This window comes from Pezoporus flaviventris, unplaced genomic scaffold, assembly GCF_033815535.1.
Source record: "Pezoporus flaviventris isolate CSIRO_AGI_PZ_B2104156 unplaced genomic scaffold, CSIRO_AGI_Pfla_v1 ptg000030l, whole genome shotgun sequence".
Taxonomy (NCBI): Eukaryota; Metazoa; Chordata; class Aves; order Psittaciformes; family Psittacidae; genus Pezoporus; species Pezoporus flaviventris.
The window spans coordinates 645,480-673,366 of NW_026892578.1; the positions used below are offsets into that span (position 1 = coordinate 645,480).

The window sequence follows — 27,887 nt, forward strand, 5'->3', positions numbered from 1 at the left end:
AATGACTTAGACTGCTATCTCTCCATTGAAACTCTGGTATTACACTAGCTGTGAAAGTAGCCTATTGACCGCTGGGGTAGCAAGATCAAAACTCAGTTTATGCTTTCCATTACTAGGGCCCATTTAGGTATGGTATTAGTAAATAAAAAAAAAATTCATGTGTTTAGGATCAAATCCAAATTCAGGCTTTAAAAGATTCAGATTATGTGTCTTGGTAGTACAAAACATGTTACTCACTATGGAGTACTGAAATATGTGAAAGGTGCATTTGATTCACTGACTTGCTAGTATGATTTTATGAAAACTGGAAGTGCCTTTTATTTTCTCATTCTAAATAGAAAGAAGCTATTCATGTAAAAATGTATGAACTGTTAGGGGATAGTCAAACTACAAATATTCTTGGCAGACTTTTTTTCTCATCCACTTAAACATAGTTTAAGAGAGGAAAAAAATTTAAAAGACTATTTAAAGCAATTGACTTGGAGACAGGAATCTTTCATTCAAAGAAAGGAGGAGGGGAAGACAGAAATGACAGCCAGGGGCTCAGGTTCTCATTTTAATGCTGGCAAAGATGTGAATAGCATTACTGTTTCAGAATTACTTCAGACAGTGGCTTTACACCCAAATATTTCCCTTGAAAGCATCTCTTTTTCAGGTTTCTCTATCAAATAATAAAAATTTTGCTCTTTTTTTGTTAATATGAAATGTAATGCTGATCTAGATTGAAACATTAAAGAGTTTCCTTATAGAAGTAATTTCAACTCTTACTTCTGAATTTCAAGAGTATCTACTTTTTCAATTTGTTTCACATGAAATATGCTGCACATTTCTCAGATGCAAAACCAATTCTTGTATAACTTTATTTTGCAATTACCAAAACTGATTTTTTTTCATTAAGTGCTCTTTTTTTATTGTGGGGTTTGGTTTTGGGTTTTGCCTTTTTTTTTTTTTCATTTATGAAAGTTGTTTTGTGCAGTAAATGAAGTGCCAAAGCAGAAAAAATGTAACCAACATTAAGCTAGCCAATAGAATTCAACAAACTGCTCAGGTCATTAATATAATTTGTTTTGGCACTGTTACATTTCCTAGTGCTACTCTGTGTAGTTTGCTGGGCACATCAATTTGTTTTCAGCTATTGTGAAATTGGATATCCTGGCTTTCATCCAAAGCACCCTCTCAATTTGCATATCTTTGTTATCATTTCAGGTTCTCAGAACATACTGTGGACTATCACACCATCTGCACCAAGATCCTCACATCCAAACACAAATTAAAAATGAAACTGTAAAATTTGCAAGGAAACAATACAGACCTTTTATCTCATTCTCCCTCTGTTCATTTTCAAAAGAGAAACTTGCTTGTAGCCAAGCATAGCAAAAAAGGCTTTTATTAATTGGACTGGCATCAAGCATGCATACATAAAATTGTTTATTTTTTCCCTATAAAGGGGTTGCCTGACATAAAAGGGTCTTTGAAGATGACATTCAGATTTTGACATTTGCATGATATTGTATAAATATCAGAGGTAGGAGACTTTTCTGACAAACCAGATGGGTCAAAAAAAGCTCTTCCAGACACAGATATTAGTCTTTTACTTAAAGGATATTAGCTTCTCCTCAAAGCTGTGAATTATTAGGCCACAAAAACAAACATATTTTTCTGAAACCATGGCTTATTTAATTCTTTTCAATCCAAGTAACCTGGGCTTGGGGAAAATATAAAATAATGTCATTACTTTTGAGGGGGTTTTTGTAATTCAATTAAGATCACAGAATATAATTGAATCTTGTCTTTTGAGTGCCACAGAGATTAAATCTTATTGCTGAATTTACTGCTTCTTGATGGAGCTAATCTCAATTTTAAGCATGGACTCTGAATGTTTTTTGAAATACAGAAAGATATTTTAGATCTTAATTCATCAATATTGGAATTATGCAGAGAGATTCTTCCTTTTAGCTCCTTTCCTGGCTGAGGCTTGATAGGAGCCAGCAGCTTCAGTTTTTATGTGGGGTGGCAGAGGAGAAAGAAAAAAATCTGCAAACCTATAACAATTGTAGAGGCACTTAGCAGGAAGGTATGCTGACTGTGTACTTCAACAAAGATTTCAAATGAGGGAAGAGGGAACCTCCTCTTTTTGATCATGGGAAGGAATAGCACAAATCTGATTATATATGTTGACCCTTCTTTATCAACAAAGAATCAGCTACCGTCAGCAAGTAGTGCACAGGAGCTAGTTGGTTTCATTGAGCAGGTTGGGAGAATGACCTGAGCACCTTTTCCAAGCTTGCTGCATTTGATGATATGTTGCCATGCTGCTCAAAACACTCCACAGTTTGAGCCTGTAGTGAAAGGAAAAGAAAAAAAAGACGAAGATGGGAAGGGAGGTGGAAGGAAGGGGGAGAAAAGGAGGAATGGAAAAGAGGAAGAAAGGAACAACTTAAAACCCATCTTCCACTTGAAATCTTCAGAGGGTCATCATGACCATATATTCTTAAAATTCTTATATACAACAGATGATTGATAGTTGAAAAAAAATAAAAGCAGATTCTCAGAAACTCCTTTTCACTCATCATTCCACCATATACACAGATATAACTCTTCCTCTGCAGTGCATGAGTCATCTTCATTGAGATGGTTCACCTGTGGCAAAAGAGGTCCACCCTTATGTATTTTACCTTGGAACATAATATTTGGTTGGTCTCAAGAACAAGTTAATCTGTTTTATCTGTGCCTTTTTCTTATCATTCCATCAATCTTTTATCACCCTAAACATATAGCTAGAGACTTCTTCCTTCTCTGACAGTTCCCCATGTCACCTTTAATTACATAAATCAGTAATGGCTTTCCTCTTCTGTACAATTCTAAATTGGTCACCTGTTCTAACCTTCCCCCAGTCTTCTGTGCCTGTCTCCTTCAGCCACTGGCCTTAATCTCAGTTAAATATCAATTTTTACACATTCTTTCGTCTTCCAGACACCCTAAAAATACCAGGCATGATCCATAAAATTCTTCCCTTTCCACATTTCATTAGACATACAGCTCCACATTCATGATAGATTCCTGGACAGTACCTGTCTAAAATAAAGCTGTGTCTTAGTTCCTCTAGTGATCTATAATCAACATATCCTCTTGTGGCTTTCTTTCAGTCTGTTCACATTTTTGCAGTGAAACTCATTCTGGAATAGCTGGTTGCTTTCAGAAGAGTTAAATAACAAAGTAGTAATTAGTACACAGCTAGATTATCTGATCTATGACTAGGCTGGTGACAATTCGTACATTCACATGCTATCACTAATAATGTGCAATAGCAGTAATGCGTACACAAGAGAATATGACTTCTCTTATGGAGTGCTTCATCCGCAGGTTCTCCTTGATCAGGTGGTCTGTAACAGATCCCCACAGTAATGTCTCCCATAGCTATATTCCCTTTAACGCTGACCCACAAACTCTCTGTGGACTGCTCACTTGTCCCCAGACAGAGTTCCAGACATGAACATGAGCTGGCAGTGTGCGCTTGCAGCCCAGAAAGCCAACCGTATCCTGGGCTGCAAAAGGAGCGTGACCAGCAGGTCAAAGGAGGTGATCCTGCCCCTCTACTCTGCTCTTGTGAGACCTCACCTGGAGTATTGTGTGCAGTTCTGGTGTCCTCAACGTAAAAAGGACATGGAACTGTTGGAACAAGTCCAGAGAAGGGCCACGAGGATGATCAAGGGACTGGAGCACCTCCCGTATGAAGACAGGCTGAGGAAGTTGGGGCTGTTCAGCCTGGAGAAGAGAAGGCTGCGTGGAGACCTCCTAGCAGCCTTTCAGTATCTGAAGGGGGCCTATAGGGATGCTGGGGATGGACTCTTCATTAGGGACTGTAGTGACAGGACAAGGGGTAATGGGTTAAAACTTAAACAGGGGAAGTTTAGGTTGGATATAAGGAGGAAATTCTTTCCTGTTAGGGTGGTGAGGCACTGGAATGGGTTGCCCAGGGAGGTTGTGAATGCTCCATCCCTGGCAGTGCTCAAGACCAGGTTGGACGAGGCCTTGGGTGATATGATTTAGCGTAAGGTGTCCCTGCCCAAGGCAGGGGTTTGGAACTAGATGATATAAAGGTCCTTTTCAACCCTAACGATTCTATGATTCTATGATTCTTAGCAAATGTAAAGCATCAAATAAGGGAATAGTAAGGACTTTCATTCCTAATGATGGTGAAACCCACTTGGATATTCAGCTACAGGGGCAAGGGGATGGGGATTGAGTATTTAGGCATTCCTTAGCATTGCCTGTTTCAGTCATTTAGAAAGTTCATGAAAGTGAAAGTGTTGCTGAGCTTCAAGTTAAGTCTATCATAAACCAGAAAAAGGTAGATTTTATGTGTGGCTGCTGCAACATTAGGATTTAAAGTGGTAGGTGGGAAAATACAATGGTTGCTTTTTTTCCCCAAATTGAATGCCTCAGATGCCTAGAGAAAAGATCAACTTCAATCCAGCTCTAGGTTGCCATTCACACTCTGATATTTGAAGTATTCCCATTTAACTAGCCAGTGGCACACAGAGAAAAGCAGTAGGCAGCAATGTTTACCTCCAGCCTCAATGAAATGCTACTCATTTATACTTCACTTGGTTGGTGGATGTTCCGCACAAACCTAAAGCAAGGCTTAAGTCTGAGTGCCTGAGCCCATGGGAAGACTAAGCACTGCACCACCACACCCTGAGAACAGAAAGTTCACTGTCACTCAATACATCTGAAGCACTCTGTAATAATGGCCTGTCCTAATGAAAACATGAAACTGGTTGGCGTCAGCTCGTATTATTCGTAAATTCGTTAAGTACCAGTTGTGCAAGTTAAAACAGCCTGGCATTAATTGAAGCACTGCAGAACACTGTTTCAATGCACTTTTAGGTGTTTCATTCCTGATTAGAATTCTTTATTGGTGCTGCCTGTTTTCACTTCCTCACCTCCTTCTCTGAAAATACACTTGGTCTTTGATTGTGCCCTGCTACTCTAAATAAACAGATCTCGATTAAAAGGAGGTCAAACCACATATACTGGACAAATGCCAGTTCAGGAAATTACATTCTGCTTACCTAAATAATCCTTACCATTTCAGCTGTGGGGGGAAAAAAAAAAAAAAAAGTCCACCCAAAATGTGTTCTTCACTTTTGGTCAAGAGCTATAATATAGAAGCAGTATAGATAGTCACAACTAAGCAAACTGGATCAAAAATTGAATCTCATTTATCGGTACTAATAACAAGCTGCTTGTGAATTGTTGTCAGAAAGAACTACAGTATACAACACACAAACGTAAACCCCAAAAGTTTTCAAAAGGTTTTTTGTTACAATTTATTCACTCAGGATTAAGCCATACACTTTATAACCCCCTCAGACTAAGAAATTCTAAAAAGTGAGATTTATTCCATCCACTTGATATGAAGAATTTCATAATTCAACATCAAATAGGGACTTGAAGTCTGAGATTAAAATGCAACAAATGTCACAGGATATGATGTCAGCACACATACTCAGACTGAGAAATACTTTCCCTTACATGCATTTTTCTGACTGTTTCTGAAGACATTTATAGACCATCCATTATAAGTTGAAGGTCGTTTGTCCTAGGTTTATTACAGCAACCTTTTGCCATGCAAGGAACAATTTGCTTAAATTTGGCCTAGCTTGTGAGTTACTAATAATTATATCCTGAATAATGTTTGGTTACTAGAGCTTATATGTGATAAAGCTCTTGAATGTCTTTGCATGTTTTCCTGCTAGTAATGAGGACTGTCTGGATAGGACTGAAACCGAACAGGGATATAGGTCATACTCTGATCACCATTAAAATATTCTCTATTTTCCCCATAATATTACTTCATCTAAGGGAGTGTGCTATGGTCTGGGAACAGGGAGATCATTAGTTTTAGATTTACTTCTACTTAAGTACTGGTATTGCAGATTAAGTAAATTTTAAAGTAATGATTAAGTAATAATCTCTCTTATAAACTCTGGTTTGTGTTGCATTGGGAAATTATGCACTATGAATAGAACGAAGCTTCAAGTACAATAACCCAAAATCTGAGACAACTGTGACCATCTTTCAAAATGGAGTTGCAAATATTACAAGTACTTAGAACTTTTATCCACAAAGGGGAACCACTCATTATTTCATGATCTTCTTTATGAAAATCTACTAATATCATAGATGTTAGTTACTGTTAATAGTTCATATATTGAGAGGCTTGAACATGTTCTGAAACTTCTTAAAAACCATTTCATACACAACAGCATTTTTCTCTTAAAAAAATCCCCAAATTGCAATATAGGTCCTTATACCCAGCTCCCCTTTACTATTACTATGTCCTTTCAGACAAATCTGATGGCAGAATCTTGATTCACAGCTGTAACTTCTCCAAGGAAAAGTTTTCCCTCCAAATATTGCATGCCATAAACTTTATCCTATTAGTATTAAAGACAAATTTTAGCTGTTTACAATAGTGAGGGACTGGTCTATAAGTCTGTAAAGTGGCATGCACACCTATGGTGCTATATAAGTACATAAATAATAATTGTAATTAATGTGTCTCAGCTTCCTGATCTGGAAAGGATTAATTAGCTGAGGAGGATTAATTAGATATTGTTAGCACAGTACTTTGAAGATGTAAAGTGCTATATATAAGTGCTAAGTACTACTGCATCGTGATTTTCATGTTCTTTGTGCTATACTTAGCGTCTTACAAGTTCTAAGATTTCATTTGCTGGAATATTTGTGAAACTGGATATGTCTGTCTTAGAGACTCTGAGTCCACACAGTTATGTTTGCATATAGTTTAACATTAAAGCCTTATGTAAACAGACCTGCTTCAGTTCATAATTGTTGAAACCACCAGGGTCACATTGGCAACTAAATACTTTATAGGCTTCATGGTTGCGGACATCTGGTGTACAGTTTTACACAAATAAATACTACTTTGATGAAACTTGAACTTATGCAAACTAAATAAAATGGTGCTAAAGAGAATTCCCAAAGGGAGGAAAGAGTAGGTTTGTGTTGCAGGAGGTTTCAGAGACTCCCAGGTGTTGTCCCAGTAAGTATTAGATCACATTTTCCAGTCACCTTAATCAAATGACCATTTTATTTTATTTGCATGACATTTGCTACATCAAAATATATGACAAGAGAGTTAATACACAAGTGAAGAGAGATCTGAAACTCTAGAAATAAAAGTAGGAAGTTTGGCTAAAGGTTCTGTAAAATATGAATTGGTTTTTACAACATGCTGTAAAGCAAGGTGACTCAATTTAGTCTTGTTTTACAAATTAAAGTAATTATATGACTTCATATTTACTTAAGTAAAATCAGATCAGATATGCAACTGTAAAACTGCTAAATGCTTCTACAGTCGGATACATTGCTGTAAAGCCACACAGTCACCACTCCCCAAAAGGGTGTACCAGAGCAAGAGAGGACAGAAATCATTTCCACAAGATAAGTCCTGCATCTGCAACGCAATCTGGAAACTCACTACGTTTCATTTATCCTGCTACTTATGTTGATGTGGAAAGACAACCTGGGAAAGAACTGCTGAATGATTCACTAAGCCAGTGGGAAACAATCATGTCAAACTAATTGCAACAGACAAAAGTGTTTCCTTGGTACCATTGAAAGAGCACAGAGTAAGGTAGAACTCTATTCATGGTGTGCAGATCCCACCAGTGAATGTTAAAGGTGGAAAATAACATTTTACTTCCATTTGGCAACCTAAAAATGCCATGCAGCCATTAATGAAGATCTTGAATCAAGGCTATTAACACCCGATATTAAAGCTTGAGTAAAACATTGTAAGGCATAAGCATAATGAGGTGTCTGGTGTCAAATAGCTATCAAGAAACTCTTTGTGACCAATATGACAATGTCTCCTGAAGGCAATCCATCCTGTATTAAAACAGGTAAGATGATTCTACAAGGCACTTGCCACTCTCCACTGGCTGAAGATGTCTGGGGTAAATAGCCAGAGCAGATGATTGTATTTTACACAGGTGAAGTTATGCAGGTGAGCTTTACACAAATATAAAACCCCTTGGTGTTGGTGGCATAAGTGATAGACTTCTTTTAGGGGAATTGCAGTGAAACAAGTAATTTTTAAAACTTTCCATCTCTTGCCCATACAGGTTGCTGACATTTGGTGTACACAAACTTTACTGTAACTACTGATTACCTTAGCTAGGTAAAGAGCACTTAGTTCCTTCAGTTAGTGCAATATAATTTTCTTGTCTTCTTACATGGTCACTGCCTCGGCTCCAGCTATATCACCTCATGAATAGATTAGCTGCTTCTATCACTAAGCCAGAAAGAAGTGTGACTATGCTCATAAAACATTTCAGCCAGGGTCTGTGGTTGTCTGCATAAAATGGTGAAATATAACAATGTAAAATGAGCCTAAATATGCAAAATGTGGGTCTAGTAGTCACTCACTTTCTAACTAGTGTAATTCCTCTTATTTCTTAATTTATTGTTGTAAATATGCCCCTCAGGAACTGAAAAGGGCTCATGAAAAGGATGAAAGAGCAACTAATCAAAATGTCCAACTCAAAAGTTAGAACTCAATTGCAGTTGCTAAAAGAAAGTTACTCCTTCTCTTTCTTGCTCTGTTAGACACTGAGAGTATTTAGATTGCATTTCCTGATAGCTAAAAAAATAAAATCTGTAGACTTCTCAGTGCTGTTCCCTGTTTTCATGGAATAAGAACACCAACACAGCTGTGGTTTGCCTAGTAGGAATTAGGTTACATCTTTTTTCATTAAGGATCTGGGAACAGGGAATTGAATTCTCTGGTGTCTGATAATGTATGCCTGATCAATGTATTTTTCTGTGGGCAAGAGTTACTCACAGTAACTGTATATTTTTTTCTGTGGTCATTAAGAAGTGAGCTCAAATTCCATGTAATCTGATGATGTGTAAGGTAACATTCTCACACCCCTTCTAGGAGCTCATTGTATGTCACTAGCTTTGGCATACAATGGAAAGTTTGGGGATACATGATGAGTGCTTGTATCATAACAACCAAAAGGTCTTGCTTCAGAAAAAGGATAATTGAGAACTTTTCTCAGAAGAATAAGTTAACAGTTCTTTCCTCTGGTTTGTATTTGACAGTGTTCATCACAAATTTCACTGAATAATAGAATGCTTAGCGTTAGAAGAACCTTAAGGTCATCCAGTTCCAACCCACCTGCCACATATGGACATATCACACTAGACCGTGTCGCCCAAGGCTCTGTCCTGCCTGGCCTTGAGCACTGCCAGGGATGGAGCATTCACAACTTCTTTGGGCAACACATTCCAGTGCCTCACCACCCTCACAGTAAGGAACTTCTTCCTTATATCTAATCTAAACTTCCCCTGTTGAAATTCAAACCCTTTACCCCTTGTCCTGTCACTACAGTCTCTAATGAAGAGTCCATCCCCAGCATCCCTATAGGCCCCCTTCTGGTACTGGAAGGCTGCTATGAGGTCTCCACGCAGCCTTCTCTACTCCAGGTTGAGCCCCAACAATCTCAGCCTGTCTTCATACAGGAGGTGCTCCCGTCCCCTGATCAACCTCGTGGCCCTTCTCTGGACATTTTCTTCTTATGTTGAGGACACCAGAACTGCACACAATGCTCCAAGTGACGTTTCACAAGAGCAGAGTAGAGGGGCAGGATCACCTCCTTTCACCTGCTGGTCACGCTTCTTTTGATGCAGCCCAAGATACGACTGGCTTTCTGGGCCGCAAGCGCACACTAAAGCCTGCTCATGTGGTTTCTCAACAACCAACATGCCCAAGTTCCTCTCCGTAGGGCTGCTCTGAATCTCTTCTCTGCCCAACCTGTAGCTGTGCCTGGGATTGCTCTGACCCAGGTGTAGGACCTGGGGTTTCTATATTTCTTTTCATATTTCTCTGTCCCTCCCATGGATACCAGCCTTCTCAGAGGACCTTGCTGTTGCGGTTGTCAGTCTTGTTGCCCATCTCTTGTTGATGTTATCAGCTTGCCAAGCAATAAAGGACACCAATGCCAGCACTCTCGAGAAGTTCAGCCTGAAGGTAAACTGCATTAAATAACAAATTATAAATTATAAATCACTAACTACTATTGCAGGTTTTAAATTTTCTTAATCGGGAAACATCCATTTAAATAATTACCTTCTTACAAACATGATTTTATCATATCTGTTATCTCCACAGTTATTTCAGTGTTTGGCAATTTGTTTTTATTTTACTTTAGATAATTTCTGGACCTCAGTTTGTCAACAGAGCAGTATTGCAAATGTCACCTCCCCAGTTTAGCCTAGTAGCTTTTCCTTGTGCTCTTTCTGGAACTTTTTGGTTTCCACCTCGATTTCTTTGTTTTTAATATTTCATAGTCCTTCTAAGTGCTCATGCATGATCATCCCTCATAAAGCTGTGTTGACATGCTCTTTGCTTTGAAACATCAGTAAGTTAATTAGGGTGATGGAAACACTGTTTAGCCTGGTCTCAGTGTGACACACTTAGGTTTTAAAGAGTCATGTGGAAATTAGCTTTCATATGATCATTGAGATTTATTTTGAGTTTTCCCCATTGACTGATGTATATGTGGGTGGCAGTATAGCTCATACTAACTTCTCAGGAAGAAGAGTTTTAGGTGCACAAAGCTTATTCATGTCCTTGTATTAAAGGAAGAAGCACAGGACTCTAAAAGACAGGGAAAAGTCCTCTTCCTACATGGGTATGCCACTGCATCCTTCACATAGTCCATCTCATGGTAAAGTCTTGATTGATTTCTAGTTAGTAATTATAATAACAATAATTATCTAATTGGTAAGACCATCACCTTACTCTCTTTAAATATTTGCATAGCTTTTAAGTCCCTATGTGGGCTGAATTTAAAAATCAGTCATGAAATATGCAAAATTCACAGGACATTTTCTTCAGGATGTCTTGAAATGAATTGTGAAGTTGTAAAACTCCATCCTCAAACAAACACATAGAAACAATAAAATCCAGCCTTCATTGAAACAGCGCTTGACATTTTTCTGTCAGCATATCTTAAATCTCTGGACCAACTGCTCACCTGAGGAGAGGGTCAAAGTGAATACCTCTCTGGCATGGGAGAGAGTAGCCACTTCACCAGTGCCAGCTTGTAACAAAATTTAGCTTTTGCAGTGAAGGCGGAAAATATCTTTCATCATCTCAGACTAGATACTCATCCAGTTCCTTCCTGCAAACAACGGGTACCATGCTTTAGTCATATTTTCAACTTGATTTACAATCAGTTTTGAACCCATGGCAGTTATCAACCAAATTTGAGAGATAGGTAGGATCTAATGTCACAAATGTCACAGAGAGCTGAACAGAAAGAGAAGACCTTCTAAATACTATAATGAAAGAATAGACTTCAGCATGAACTCAAGCTTTATGAAAATGAAAGATTCTTTATAAGAGAAGGGCATTTTTAATGTCCTAACTGTCAAGAACATCTTGCCTGCAAAAGCACAAGGCACAGTTTTGTGGGAAAACAGGTTTTCTTCATACCACAATGTGTGAAATAGCTTTTTATTCCTTCCTTTTCAGCAGCTGGTCACAATAAATGTAACCAGCTCACCCAATTCTGGGAAAGGCAAATACTAATACCTGCTTTAAGGGAAACATATATGGAAGCAGAGAGATGATGTTATGTAACAGTGACATGAAAAAAAATATCCTGAACACTAGATCATGACTGAGATGATCTCCAGGTATTGGGCCAGGTATTTTTATTAGTAGTGCTAAAAAAGTCAGATTACTACAGATATTCTGCCCTAGATGTCATTTCCCTCTTCTTTCCCCTGTCAGCACAACATCAGCAACTGGGTTGGGAAGTTGCTTTTCCTTCTGTATTGAGAAACTGAAGAATTGGGACATTAGCCACTGGTATCCAAAGACCACTCAAACCCACTCATCTCCTTTCTGTACCTGTAGGCCCAAAATCATTTCCAAAATCTACCTTACTGACAGTGAGATAATTGAATTTACAAAGTATATGATAGTGGGTGAACAATGCTATGACATTATTGCAAGCCAACATCCACTTACAGTTATATGAACCCTTAAGGTGGGATTTATCCCCTTCAGTTAGGCCAGGCCCTAAAATACATGCTCTGAAGTAATCATCTCTATTGTCTCTAACATCAGTGTAAAGTGACAAACACTTTCAAAAGGTGATTCAGTCTCATCATCTTAGGAAGAGATCTATCATACTACCTTGGAGGTTTCTGCCTCCTCTCACTGCGTAGAAAAAACCTATCAGACTACCTTATCTGGACACCTAAATCTTTTGTTGATGAAATGTGCAGTGTGTCTAATTAAATCAGCAATATTTTTGCCATTTTCTGCAGTTCCACAAGCAGAAACAATTCTGTATTAAGTATTCCAGTCCCTAGAAAACAAAATGAGTTAGGGAGCTTTCTCTGGAGATAACCTCTACTTGTGACCCATCAGAAGAATAGTATGAATTTCCCAGTCTGAGCTTCCCAAAAGGCTATGGAGAAGGTGCAGAAATAGAGTTATTCCATATTTACAATGCAAAAAGTAAAAATCCAATGCCTCCCCTTTGTTAAGTATTGAAAACATTCTCATGTTTTTGTCAGTTCTAATAACACAAAGTTTTCCCAAACACAAATGTTTCCCCCCAAAAATAATAAGGTCTCAAGAGATAACAAAAGAATATACTGCTCCTTGTTTATTTTACCATGTAGGTTCCAGAATGAGTGTATGAATTTCACGTGGTTTCCTGTACAATAAAATACTTTGTATGCCCATATCCCCTTAAGATTTAGGACCCTATCTCAAATTGTTAAATTGCCCAGGAAGGTGATGCCACATATGGAGACTTTAATTCATTCTATAATGAAGAAAGGGAACTAGTGTATTTAATTTTTTGAATCATATTTTAGTGAGAGCAACAAGGTTTCTATTGACCCAGCAGATTCTTGTCATATCTAATTTACTGATCGAGAGTTTTGTAAAAGCAAACATATATAAATGTATAAGCTTCATCTATAATTGGGAAGCATAGATAAAAATAATTTGACATTGAAATTTACACTTAAGAAGTAGTGCACTTCATTGCAATCAATTTTTCATTATGTTGTTGAGATCAATAGCTACAAATAAGATATAAAACCTGTATTATTGATGTGGCACATGTCAGTATAAAATGTGCAATTTTCTATAGCATTTTAGTGGAGGAAAATTGTATTATACCATTTCCAACATTATACATATTGGTCTATAGAGAATGCTTATTAAAATCAATGTACAGTGAACTACACTCAGGGATATTTTACAAAATAAAGAAAGGTCAGAGAATTTATGAAGGTTTAAAAAAAAGAGAAAATCACCTTGGTGTGTAAGTATTGTTCTAAATTCCCCTTTGGTAAGGGGACCGTCCAATTCATAGGATTAAGAAAGGAATATATGGTTTGATGTCTTGGCTAGAGTGCCAACCTAGACTAAGCTGCTGGTGATTCAGGCTCTACTTGAAGGCGATGCTTTTGCCTGAAGGCAATGACTCAGATCAGAAGAATCAAGAACTGCCACCTCTGAATACTGAGATGCATTGGTGGGAAGGTACAGCAGTATGTCCACCTATCTCAGACTGCAGCCTCCTTATTGCTCTTGGTCTAAGATACAGCTCTTGAAAAAAGCCCAGAGCTACAATGCTAAAATGCAGGCTAAAGGAGAATGCTGACTTGCTTACTCAGCTCAGAACAGGTCACTGTCGGGGAACAGCCCACGTGAAATCAGAATCAAGGACAGAACATATACTGCCTATATCTCTCTTTAATCCAAACTTTATCCCAGCTAGCACATTCTACTGCTTTCCTGATTCAAATTGTTATTGCAGTCACTGATGTCTTCCCATCACAAAACAGCTCTGGAAAGAAATGGAACTGGTAGTATCAAATAATTTTGTTTGTTTGTTTTTTGTCAGAGAATGGTAAAACAATTTGAAAAGAGAAATGGTTTAACTTCTGAAAAGAGACTGGTGGACCTTTTCAAGTAAGACAGCTATGGAAGAAGTGCTGAGAAATTTGAAATTACTGGTAGAGGAACCATAGAGGTTTTGAAAGTAAGATGTAGGAAAAATAACAAAGTATGGAGGAACACCTGAGCTCAAATAAAATTACGAAGAATGATGTCTGTGAAAGAAAATCATGTAACGAACACAAACTTTTACACATACCTAGTTTCCAGTGAAAATATTCTTAGGATTAAAATTATTTGGAGAAGCACTTCGGTTCAGCTTTGTTATTTCTTTTCTCTCTTTCGCTCTCTTTCCGACTTCTCAGACACATTCCAGAGTACATAACAAATATTATGTTCAACAATTAATGAACAGCTTTAGCATTCACTGAATCAACAAATTTAGTAGTAAATAAGTAGACTGCTTCTTTCTGGCAGTTCACCATGTCATAACCATAATTGTGTTGACTTAACCGACATAATACTTGATGACATTGTAAATACAGTTTTGTTTCCTTTTCTAATAGACTCCTTTCTAAAGACATTTGAAAGAAAGATACTACAAAAAATAGAGCAATTCTGCTGAGAATGGATCATTATTTTGGACCTCACTCATTTCTCAAAAATATTCCTCGAGACAAGGTAACTTGACCACAAAATGTGTGGGTTCAATGTATGGAGATGAAAAATTTATGAAGTGGTTATACATACATATATTTCCTTCCAATTCTAGTATCTCATATCTGATACTAAAACCCTCTCATTTTCAATTCACTTTCAATAAACAGATAAGACTAATTCTTCAGGTGATCAGTGCAAACTGCTCTGTGCTGCTATCAAAATTGAGTATTACATGTCCTGTGAACCTTGGAGTTCATTATTTCTGTAGAATCAACCATGTCTCCTTGTGAAATTCAGATGTAAAATGAGGCTAACCTGTTCAATGACAACACATGCTAAAAAGGAGACCTCAGTTCAACGTGAGCAGCAGTTTGGCCCCAGTTTAGGCTTAGAGAAAATTCTGAAGGAGCTGGCTCTCAACATGGGGCTCTATTTATTATTAAAATTGCCACAAACATTTTTAGATGTGTTGACCGATTTAGACAAACTGCTTAAATATTTGTCAGACATTACAGAACCATCATTATCATAACAGTGGTAAATAGCATCATTTTAATGCACTTGAAAATGTTGCCTTGTACATTGATTGAGGAACTAACAAGAACATTTGAAACAAAGCAAAGATCGACATCACAGCAATTTTCATTAAAAGTGAGATGATTTGTTTAGGTGTGCCACTGTGAATGTTAAAAAGCAGCTCAGAACAATTGAACATAAACTTTACTATCATTGTGCAGCAGCTTTACCTGATAAAGTGCTAGGATTTTTAAATGCTCAGCCTACACACAACATGAGAACTGAATGCTCAACTAACTCTTATCCTTCCAATCCCTCCTGCTTTCAAGGCTCATTTACAGTCTTCTTCTTCTTCCAGGATACAACCCTCCCTCTACCATTTTCATTTCATTTCTCCTTTTAAATTTCTGTATTGTCTTCTATCACATCTTTTTTTCCCAAGATTTTGAATCTTGTGTTCTTTTTCCAAAATCTTTTGCTTCTAACCTTTTTGCACAATTTCTTTCTCTTACTTTTTGCTTCTCAGCCATTTCTTGGTGGCTCACAGTGCTTGTTCTCAACATAAGAACTCCAAATCTAGAAAAGCAAGGGACTTTAAATGCATGATGAAGGTGGGGGGTGGCATCAGCATAGTTTTCAAGGTTTAAAAAGCATGGATGAAAACTGTGGGACCACTGTAGCCAATGGGAAATATGCCACTTTCCAATAAGACCATAATTTCACTTGGTATGATAATCAGTTTGACTTAAGTCAAGATCCTCGCAATGTAGACCACAACTAATCATTTTCTGTTACACCAGATGTTAAACTTTGTCCATCTGAATATCTCAACACAGTCAGACTTATAGCAATATAGGAGTTTAACCTCAGATCCACCTCTTACACCTATCAGGGTGCTTTCTTAATGACCTCTGACACAAGGGATAAGGTGAAAACTGTTCCAAGCAACAGTTAATCAGATAAGTGTTTCATTATTTAAGTCAGCATAAGAGGTGAACTTTTATATTTAGCCAGATATTCTTTACACATTGTTTTCTCTTTTAAGGTAATTGGATCTCAAGATTTCTGGATTTGCTTAAAAGTGTTCTGAGAATTTTTCTCTCCCTTTATAAACTTAAGTTGTTAATTAAGAGATGACCTTACCATCAGTACTCAAATGCATGAAGTATTAAGTGCCATGGAAAAGCTTATAAATAAATAATATTTTGTTTCATTTTTAGTTCTAGAAAGCTCCTCATATTTAAATGATTCCACTAAATTATACAAAATATTAATATTGAGCTAAGCTACAAATCCAAAATGCTCATTTTCTATACAGCCACTTTTTCAGCTCATTTCTCTTTTGTTAGCACAAAATATTTTAAAAAGTTCTTTGCTGCGGCCAAAATTAAAGGCTATTTTACAATTTTTTCTTTAAGGGATTACAAAAACCTTTTCTTTCAAAGGCAGGATGAAAGGGAAGCAGAGATGCTAGATAGGAAGACCAACATATATGTAGGCTTATGCAAAAATTTCTTCATACTTGCTGAATCTTTTCCTTTCCTCAGAGTCAATATCTTCTGTCATAGTTGTGACAAACTTATGAACCATTGCAGATGACACAAAATTTAATTTTTCAGTACGTGTATTTATTGAAAAGCTTCTACTAGGTTTGTCCAACAATGGAAGCAAGTAGTTATGACTGTTTATAATATATCACACCACCTGGATGATATGATTGAAAAGTCTAGTACCCATAGAATATCACATATATTTTTCACTAAATTGCTATTCGCAAGGTTTAACAAGTAAGAATTTCCTCCATGAAATGGATGTATCCTCCTATGTGGAAAACTTCTAAACATACTTTTTCACAAAGGATGCTTTCTGTTGTAGTCAAAAGAAAGAATTATTCTTTCTTTTTGGTTATGTTAGAAAATATTGGACTAATAATACAAAGTGACATTCAAATATAAGAAATAAAATTGAAGGTGTTTACAGTAGAGTCAAGTTCCATTAAAATGTGTATTTCACTCTTATAGAGGAAAACTAGCAAATACAGAGCGGAATGTTTGATTCAACTGCAGATCACAGAGTCTTTAAAATGTTATGTGTTAAAACCACATTTTTTAAATGTCTATGGCTTATTTTCCTTTGCAAGTTGGACGTGATTAGCTATAATGCATTTGCAGATTGCCACTGAATGACAGAAATCTGCTGACCCTTGGGGTAAACAGAACAGACATTATTCTAAGATGTAATGATCCAAACCATAACTGGTTTATTTCATGATTTCTACTACAGCAGACTCTGTGTATTTCATTCCTTCTCAACACATTAAAATTGCACCTGTTTAATTATATTGTTATAGAATTGGATGTCGTTTCACTGGTTAAAACTCTACTACACTTAATATGGGGTCTGTGTGAGACATTCAGAGCCCTTGCAAGCCAGACTGACAAGTGTTCTGGACCTGATCAGGCTCAGGAGCTGCATCAGTTTTACTGCAATAGCTTTTAATCAGTATAAGCCTAATGTTAACATTTTTATAAGCAGGCAAAATATAAATAAAGATATATGTTACTCCTCCCTTCCTATTCTTCTGTCTTATATGGGTATGCTACAGGCTGACCAAAAAGCACATCTGCGGGCACAAAAAGGTCAGTTCCCTGCTCATGCCCAGTTTCATGACTTTGAAAGTATTACTGTTCGTTTCCCCCAAAACAAGGGGAGCCTGTTTACTCCTTGCACTTAATTCTGATATTTACTTCATTGAAGTAAAAAAAAGAGTACTACCATTAAAGCAAATGGATTTCAGTTAAAAGCAATATTATTTCAAATCTTTTGGACTTTGACAAGCTATGCTTGCCCCTTCATGACAGAAGTTGAAAGAAAAGGTCCAATTCTATCATTACTCCTTTCTGATTGCCAGAAACTGGTTCAAGTATCAAATGCAAGAGTAGGGTTATTTGAATACATGGCCATTAATGGATCCTGGTATTGGAATACTGTACTTCTCTTGGGTTTGTACACCACTCAGTCAGTCAAACTAGATATTGCTATTTCTTTGAGCATTATGTCTGGAGAGATACAGCCCTTTTCAAGACTGTAAGGTAATCCAGACTGAAGAATCTGTGCCATGATGCTAAGAAGGGGAGATTCATGCAGATGCCTCACAAGTACAAAGCCATCCTACTACACTGGATAAAATGTAACTTCAGTGGTAATGCAAGCTGAAAGTAGGCATTCTGTTCAGCAGAAAAGAGGCATGGGCAAAAGCTTTATATCTCTGGATTTTTGCTCTGTAGTCATCAAGCATATCTTAAGAGTGTTTCCAAAGTTCAATTTTACTAGTGACCAAGCACTGTTTTCATTTACACCAGTGTAAATGTGAGTACTTTGGTGGTCTCAGCTGTGTAACTTAAGAATCAATGTTGCAATAAAGGGGGTCAGCACTTACCAGAATGGAGCCACTTCTCCCACCATTTCAGCAGCAACTGATTTAAAATCCCTGGAGTTGTACCAGTTTAAAGCGCACGGAAGGAAAAGCATAATCAGCCCCTTATTGCTCATAATGATTTTCAAATTCATTCCTAAACTTTGTGTAGGGTCTCTCAATGCCAGTATAGCTTGTCAACAACATTTGGGGACATATGTAACAACAAATGTTTAAACAGGTCTTTCCATAAAACAGAGGCATTAAAAAACAGTACATCCTTGCAAAAATTTTCTCCTGTAATTTAAATCCAAGAATCTTAATCCTGCTTTCAAAGCAGGGTAAATCAGAACAACTCAGCTGATGTCAAAGAGGTTACACAGGGGCAAATCTTTTGTAATCTATCAAAAAAATCAAATTCAGAGGGTCTATGATCATGTATTCTGTATTATTATTTGATATGTCTATGTTGGAAAGAAAATGAAAGTCCTTATAAACTCCAAGACAGAGTGCATTCTGAGTTTCAAAAGCCAGTTTCAAAAAGATATTTAAGCATTTTCTTTGGAATGCAATTAAAATATCCAGTGGCATATTTACGACTCAATTAAACGTTTAAAATATTGAAAAAGGTTAGTAATTATATCTTTGGTTTAAACACTAAATATGGCTATGTCAGAAAATACCTGCAGTCTCGATAGATTCCTGACAGGATTTGTTTTTCACTTTTGGTGAAAAAGCTATTCTTTGTAAAATATTCCCACACATGCCTAAGTTTATTTCTCAAAGCAATACCACAAAGGATATGACCTCTTTACTCCTAGTAACCTTTCATGGTGCTGAATTGACTTGGACATTGGTGCCAGTCAACACAGCTTGATTTGCTATGGTAAGAATAAGATTATATCTAACAGACTATGTCATTTCCAGGTTCAATAGGCACAGATTTAAAACTAGTCCTCTCTTTGACCCTCTGGATTCTCTTGAACTATTGCACCTTCTTTGACAATGTTTGTGAATGAATGAATTCATGACAACTCAAGGTTATTTTAATGATAATGGCAATGCGCTCACAAAGGAAAAAGGAAAAGGCTAGTAGTACTGGCACTAGTGCTTCTTCACCACAGCCGACTTCCTTTTTGACAGACTGACTGTTGAGTGAATTCCTGTTTATGGTCAAAGGCTGAAAGCTGTTGTGTGTCTGCAGCAGCGCCGCTGCTACTGATCTGTGAACATGACATGCCTGATAATATTGCATTGCCATGGCAACAACAAACACGGGGCAAAATTCTATTAGCTGGAGTGACTCACTGAGTCAAACAGATAATGTGATGGGCCTGGCCAACTGCCCAACAAAGGCTTATGTGAAAGTTGTGATGAATTAACTTTGCCTTGTTATGTCTGTTTTTTGTATAAATTCTCTTCTAGCTACTTATTAAGTCCTCATATTTCTGGTGGTTGCTCAACATATATATATATATATCACTGGGAAATACTGTGGTGGCAATTAGCCAGGCTGATGACTAATATAGGGCTTATGATGCTTTGCTTTAGAGGTGCATTTTTTTCCTTTTTTTCCTTTTTCTTAATTTCACTGCAGGTGATTTATATGGAAAGACAAATGCATTGTTTATGTGGAAAAAAACAAGACCCCAGTCCCCTCCAAAATAATTGACAGTGTTTGAGATGTGGGTGTGGCTTGGTACAGTGCTGCATTTGCTTGTATATTCATGCGAGTTTCTCTCTTGCGTAGATGTTCCACAGACCTGCTCTCTAATCAGTATGAAAGAATAAAAAACTTCTACCAGGCATCATCTGGACCTCTCCCCTGGTATTTTAGATTACTGACACTCCATTAACTGAAACTGAAATGAACGGGGTCAAATTATGTTCTCTTTTATCACCATGTACGTCAAAAGTGGTATCTCTGACTCCCAGTCATTTCAGAGGAGCAATAGATAACTGGGTATCTCCTAATGGACCTTCACCATTCTTTTTAATGTGCAAATATCCAAGGCAATATAGTCAAGCCACAGACACCAAAAAGAAGCTTTACCAGAAAATAGGTGACTGTCCTTGCCTCCCCATAATATCGCCAGTGCAACCTCTTCTGTAGAGAAGTTCCCAAATGAAAGGGCAAAAGGTCAAAGCAGACCCTGAGGTCACAAACTGAGGAAAATCAATATATGAGACCAAAAGACAGCAGGGGGCACCAAGTAGTTGCAGCCCTTCACTTTTGGAAGAGAAATCCTAAATAAAGAACTCCAAAATATGGAGCTTCAGTGCTTCAGCACTAGGTCTCAGCAGGAGAGCTTGGAACTGTGGTACATATAGGGCAGGGTAACTAACCCAAAGCAACAGAAAAAGTCCACTAAAACGGACAGTGCATTAGTTGTCATGTTCAAGGGCCATGTTTTCATCTTCTGAGGGCTAAAAAAAAAATATATGCAGAAAAGGATGAAAAAGAAGAAAATTTACTGTCTCAACTGTCCTTTAAGTCTTCACCCTGAATTTAGTGTGTTTAGGGTTTTAGGGTGCTCTCTCATCCCTGCCATGTTCACACACACATGAACACCAGTGCATACACCACTAGGTCAGACTGTGAGACTCCAAGCATTTGGAGGTTATGAACATGAAAGATCATATTTCTGCCCAAATTTCTCATTCTTCTTCTCCCCAACCCATTCCTTTTTTTTTTTTATTTTGTTTTATTCAAAAACAAATTAGCTCATACCACTAGGATTTTCCTGAGGCACAGTTAAGGCTGCCATAGCACCTCCCATGCAGAGAGATTTCCAAGTTCATATTAAGAACTGTGAGAAAGTTAATGCAGACATGGATATAGTTAAACCTTCCACGAACTTTCTAGAATGAAGTCTGATCTGCTGGCTTATCCATTTTGTGCTGCTCCCCTCTTCCTGACAACAGAACGATGCTTTGCAGGATGAAAAAAAAAAAAAAGAAGTGACCTTGGAAAATAGAATTTCCTTATTGACAAAATGGTGAGATGTCCAAGAGTACTTTCCGGATGCAGATGGGATGATGTTTCCTGGGGTTTAGACTACAAAGGGGCCTGAACTGTACCTGTGACACATTGATCTTTAGTTGTCATTGTCTCCTGATCTATTAAATTTTAAGGCAAAACCTAAAGAGGTTAACCTACAAATTTTTTTCGTCATTCTTACCAGAGACTCTTTGCACCAATGCCATAACTTTTGCTTGACCTAGAGCCTGCCTTCAAGAAAAAATATCCAATCCTGTTTTAAAAACGTAATGTGACAGAGAATGCACAACTTCCCTAAGCAAGCTGTTTAATTATTCTTCTTTAGAAATAAGCAGTTCCCAGGACTATAAAGTTCCTTCTAAAACTGTGCCACTCCCCAAGCAGTGTAATTTAAAATAGCTATTTTATCTGACCTGTTGAATAATTTGCTTGAAAGTGTCCTTTCTGCCTTATGGCTCAGAGTCTGAGAAATATATCACAGCTATTTCACAAACATAGATTACATTAAATTATAACTATTTTTTCCTATTAAAAACAACCCTATAACTTCACCTTCACTCCAAGCTGTTAGATAATGATCTTATCTAGGTCACAAATGTGCTGAAATAAAGTAGCCAGAGAAGAGTTTGTTTGAACTGCTCCTTCTTCCTCTAGGCTGAGAGATAAATGCATAAAAAGGAAAGTTCCAGCAATTCTAATAAGGAGTTTCTCTTTTCCATCCCCACCTGCAGGCTCACATGGGAATTTACAAGTGATCCTAAAAATGTATCTTCCTGGGTTAAAAGCAGCCCACCAAAGGAGGGTTAATAATTGAGACCCTGATCATTCTATCAGAGACCTACAACAGCATCAAGCAGTGTTTAAACTGTGGTGGTTTGGATCTTTTTAAAATATAATTAATACACATTTCTCACATCTTAAATATTGGTTTAGGTGGTCCCTTATTTTCTTAGTCCCATGAATCACAGAAGCACCTTCTCCATTGCAGCAAGAGGCTAAGAGCTCAGTGCTTTTGGCAAATCCCATTAATTAGCTGTGGCAACTGGTTTTAATCCAGAATTCTCTGCCGGCTTCTGCTGCCGTCCTGGTCCTGCTCCTGTGAAAACATTGCCGACATTTAATTAAGTTGATAGAGCAAAGACAGCTTCCATTACTCTCCTAAGAAGCTATAACTCCTGGACAGTAGTTCGGTTACCTCAATGGAAAACCTATTTGGTTACCTCAGTTAGATAAGCTGTTAAATATATTTAAATATTTCTTTTTTTCTCTAACAAAATATAATCCTGATTTAAACAAACAGCTTCTTTAAAAAAAAATCTGAGTTATTTCCCTTTAAAAATAACCATCTAATGAAATCAAAACCATACCCATAGTATCAGACTGCTTTCTAATTGTCATATTGCTGTCAAGCTGCAGGGTAAAAGAGGTAATGTAGGTAGTTTGCATTAACCAGAAGTAACCACAAGCACTGCTGTCACAGAATCACCACCACACCTTGTTTCATTGTTTAGTGAGCAAATGCCAGGAAAACCCCACATCTATGCAGTGAATTTAAGGTTTCCTCACATGGCTGTTAGTTATTCAGACTTCCTGAGTGTGAATCAGCTTCAGCCTTGAGCTTTTTTGTTCTCTATTGTCTTTTCAGTCTTCTGGAGTACTTAAAGGAGGCAGCTGGGATTGACTTTAGAAAAGATGATAAAAAACGTGTCATGAAACTCCTTCACAAAAAAGCTTGTATTTTGCAGGACCAAGGCCACAGTGTACCACACCTGGAAAAACTGGGACAGGAATCTTTTGGATTTTGACAGATACCTGTTTTGTTCAGTACACATGGTGAAGGAGAGAAAGGAAGAGAGTCATAAACATACCCCTTTTTTCTTATGCAATTGGAGATACCGTTTTGCTGAAGTGCATTTAAGTATAAGTGAAAAGTTACACTAAAACAAAGCTACGAGATGCACCGTTCAGCAGAATGGAAGGGGGAGAGAGTACCTTTCTTACAGATCCTTCTCCAAGTATCTCACTAGACCTATGATGCCAGGGAGAGGAGCAGCAGCTTCTACTTTTGCTGGTAGTGTTGTCAATACAGTGTCCAGTGTCACCTGGGGACAGTCCAGCAAAGTACAGCGCACCTGCAAGGATCTACTGCTGGTTCAAATCCTGGCCGCACTGTGGAAAAGCATTATCACCCTCTCCGTTTATTGGCTGCATACCAGCCAGTCTGCCTGGCTTTTTCTTTCAACCATGACTGGTAAATGCAAAGCTGAATGCCTGCCAGCTCCGTGTTTGTGGCTGCATTCGGCTTTGCACAGCCACCCACCCAGGGGTGCAGAAAGCCAGAAGGTCAGCTCTGAAAGCAGCCTCAAATAGTTTAAACAAGCTAAGTCACCTCAACTCTTCAGTGAGTATTTATCCCAGTTTCCATCCAAACACCTTTGTTCTTAGTTAGGTTTTTTACTTCTCAGTTAGAAGTTTGTGTATTTCTTTTAATAATCTTTCCATTTTGTTGTTGACTCTATCCCAGACAAAAGAAGACTCATGAAAAAGCGTGAAAAAAGCTGCTCTTAAGTTATCCAACCAGGCAAAAAATGTCAGGAAACAGATTTTTTCAAACACAGTTTGCAGCGTTGCCTAAGTAGGAATGTCAGGGCAGTTTTTGAATAAGCTTCTGAATGCCTGAGATTTACCTGAACACAATGTGAATACTAAAGTACATGCAGTTTGCCCACCAGTAGGTGAGAAGGATCTAAACCAGAATAATTTAAAGCATAATTAAGAGACAAAAGTTTCTGTTAATCAGTTTGCCTCCCCTTCACCCCAGGTTACATTTTCCCTAGCTGTTAATTAAGCTCTGCCAAAGTTACTAATCTTGATGAACTTTTGGTAGTAGGGAAGCATTAGGTTACTGGTTACATTTTTTCATGTATACTGTGTGAATATGCTCAAACAAGTTCATTCCTTCTATTCCTTTTATGCTTCTTGTTTGGATGCATGCGCAGCCTTGGAAATTAATTATGCTGGAAGACAGGAAAACATTGGGCTGAAGTACATTCATTTGGTATATTATATAGGATGTCAACAAATCAGATTTACATGCAGCAATACATGCCTAGAGCAGTGTTTTAATATACCCTTTTTTTCTGAATTTCACAAATTGTATGTTTTCCATTTTTTAATTAATAAATTATCAGGGATGCTCATGAAAGTCAGAGAGTAATAACATTGCCTAAAACGAGACAGAGTGTTGATTAGACATAGCTCGTCTTTCTCATGCAAGTCTGTCAGACAAGGTATCTGATACTGGAGGGAGCCTGCCCCCATTAATCCACTTGGAAGTTGTGCTGGGGCAGATACACAGCTGAGCTGAACTGCAACAGATTATACAACACTTCACTGTATTTTAAACAGCTGGCATGGGGCAGAAGCTGACTTTTCTTTGCCTGTTCGGTCCCTCTTCCTCAGGATCCCAATTTGTGCCTGGGACTCCTATGTGACACAAGAGCAAGATGAACAAAACAGCTGCCTAAAAAGCAATCAAACTTGTATAATTTCAGTTATGTTCCGACCCAGTTCTCAGAGATAAGCTGTTATCACACTAAACCCCCATGCCAGCCCAATTTCAGAGAATTTCCATCTTCTCTATTTTTAGCTTATAGTTAGAAAGATGAAGTTATTTTAAATTAAATACATTTGAAATATATAAATAGAGCAAAGAAGGCACTGCGCCCAGAATAGCTTTACCATACTTGCAAAGTTACATTTTCATTTTAATGAAAAAATAACATTAAATAGACAGTAGCATTTGTCTGTCGGGAGATGAGAACAATACAACCACACATTGTATTATTCAGTGGTACTAAAAGGAGATTGCCACCTTGGCTGTCGAATGTGGTATCTATTCTGACATCTTCAAGAAGGGAGGTCATTGTAAAAGATTGTGAGATGATTTCAGATGCAGTAGTTAGGCAAGTCAAGTCACTGTTACCTGTCCAATGCTAGATCTTTCCTTGTCCTAGGTTCAGCTGTAACAGTTATTTTTCTCCTTCTTAGGATCTGATGTAGTGCTGTGTTTCAGCTTTAGTCTGAGAACAATGTTGATTACACACCAATGTTTTAGTTGTTGCTAAGTAATGCTTACCCTGATCAAGGAGTTTTCAGTCTCATGCTCTGCCAGTAAGGAGGGAGGCAAGAAGCTGAGAGGAAGCAGAGACAGGACACCTGACCCAAACTAGCCAAAAGGGTATTCCATACCAGAGCACTTCATGCCCAATATATAAACTGGGGGGAGTCACCCGGAAGGCCCTGAAAGGCTCGGGTGTTGGTCGGGAGGTGGTGAGCAATTATATTGTGCATCACTTGTGCTAATTGTTTCTCTTCCTTTTTTTTTAGTTTTATATTCTCTCCCCTTGTTATTTCCCTTATAATTGTTATTATTAGTAGTAGTATTAATAGTAATAATGGGTTTGTATTATACTTTAGTTACTGGACTGTTCTTATCTCAACCCATGGGGTTTACATGCATTCGATTCTCATCTTCATACTGCTGGGAGCTGGGGGGAAGAAGGGAGGGAGTAAGCGAGCATCTGCATGGTTCTGAGTTACTAGCTGGGCTTAAAGCACTACACCTTAATGCAAAAGATCATGAAGAGAACCTAGTATTATACCTAGGCAAGAAATAAGGTATTGGTGCAATTTTTCATGTTCCTAGGAAATCATGCCACAAAGATTGGTATTCAGCTCTCTAATGCAATTTAGTAAAGCCATCTTTAACTTACAAAGTGACAAAAAGACAGAGATTTGTACACCTAAACTTTTTTTTTTTATGTCCTTAAAGAAGCCTGTTATTTCAGAAAAGATTGAACAACCCCTTTTGGAATATCGAATCTATTTAAGACGACCTTAAAACAAAGCATCCAAATGCCTAATGTTTTCTGACTGCTTTGCCTCTAAGAACCTGCTGGATATGAAGTTGTAGATAGATAAGATTGATTGCATTAAATTTCTTTAATATGACTTGAGCATTCTGTATTTTCTTGCACACTTTTGAATTTTTTTTTTTTTTTCTTTCATTAAAGAGTCTGATGGAAAGATTTTGGACACAATTTGCAATGCCTGATTAGTTCTCTTCAGGAACCTGGTGCCCAAATTTTCTGCAAGAACTCTGGTCTCCTCGTGTATTAACAGAAGACTCAGCTGTGATATATGACAGGGGGATTATTGTATGAAATCTAAACATCAAAATGAGAAGCATATTCCATGAATTAGAAGCATGCAAACTATGCATTTTGTATAAAAGGGATCTGAAAATCTGGACCTACATGAGATTTTTGCCTGACAAGCACAATTTATTTTTTGTTGTAGTAATAGTATTAATTATGTATCCAACAGCATTGAGAAAAATATAAATTTTAATATAGTGTACAAAGGTTGTTGATTTATCTTAAAAATAAACAAAATGGAAATTTTTATCAAGATGTTGAATACATTAAGTCAAGATGTCTCTGGTTGTAACAGATGATGATATTTTTTGTACCTACTCATAAAAATGTTACAGATATCTAAAAAATAAATATGTTAAATACAAATAGAATTTAGTATGGAAGGTAATTTTAAATATTTGATGATATAATTAAGGATTCTTAATGTTCTTTATTTTCAGATTAAAAATTCATAGGGAATTTCATCCTTTTCATCTTTATTAGACAATGTGTTAGTCATAATTATTTGTTTCATATGCTATAAACATTTCATGAATAACAACTATTTAAAATAATAATAAAAATGCCTTTTCCTTTAATTGCAATGACTGCAGCATATGGAGATATTACATTGTATGCAGTTACAAAGTACATTCTGCTATTATTTCTTCTGCATTTTCTTTACTTGAGAAAGACAGCTCTAGGTTTTTCCATTTCTAAAAATCTAAATCATTTCACTGAATTGTTTTAAAAGGAAAAATAAAAAAAATCTTCAAATTCATATTTGAAAAAAAATATTTTTCCTTGGGATCATTGAACTTCTATTATATTGAGGATACTTTGGAAAAGTGCTCCAAGGGCACTTAGAAAAAGTTACTTCAGAAAAAAATCTTCTACACAGGGAACATAGTGATTGAGAGGATCTTTACTGCCCAAATGAGCCCTTCTGTTGAAGGCTTGCAGTTATGCATCCAGTATCAATGCCACTTATATCCTGGAATCTATAAGGAAGTGGCTGGGAGCAATTTGGTTAGGCTGAAAAGAAAACATGTCTGAAATAAAGCAGTGTTCTGCAAAATCCAGACCATCCCTAGTGTTGGACTCTCTACCAGTGACATAAATTAGTGT

At 37.3% G+C, this 27,887-nt stretch overlaps 1 long non-coding RNA gene across 2 annotated transcripts in view; it reads right to left on the minus strand.

The window, feature by feature from the left end:
* Positions 1 to 1,371: 1,371 nt before the first annotated feature.
* LOC133272479 (uncharacterized) overlaps positions 1,372 to 27,887 on the minus strand; it is a 39,444-nt gene continuing 12,928 nt past the window's right edge. For both annotated transcript variants that reach the window (XR_009744448.1, XR_009744449.1), the window contains exon 3: positions 1,372 to 2,339. This is a non-coding gene — a long non-coding RNA (uncharacterized LOC133272479). The remainder of the gene's footprint in view (positions 2,340 to 27,887) is intronic.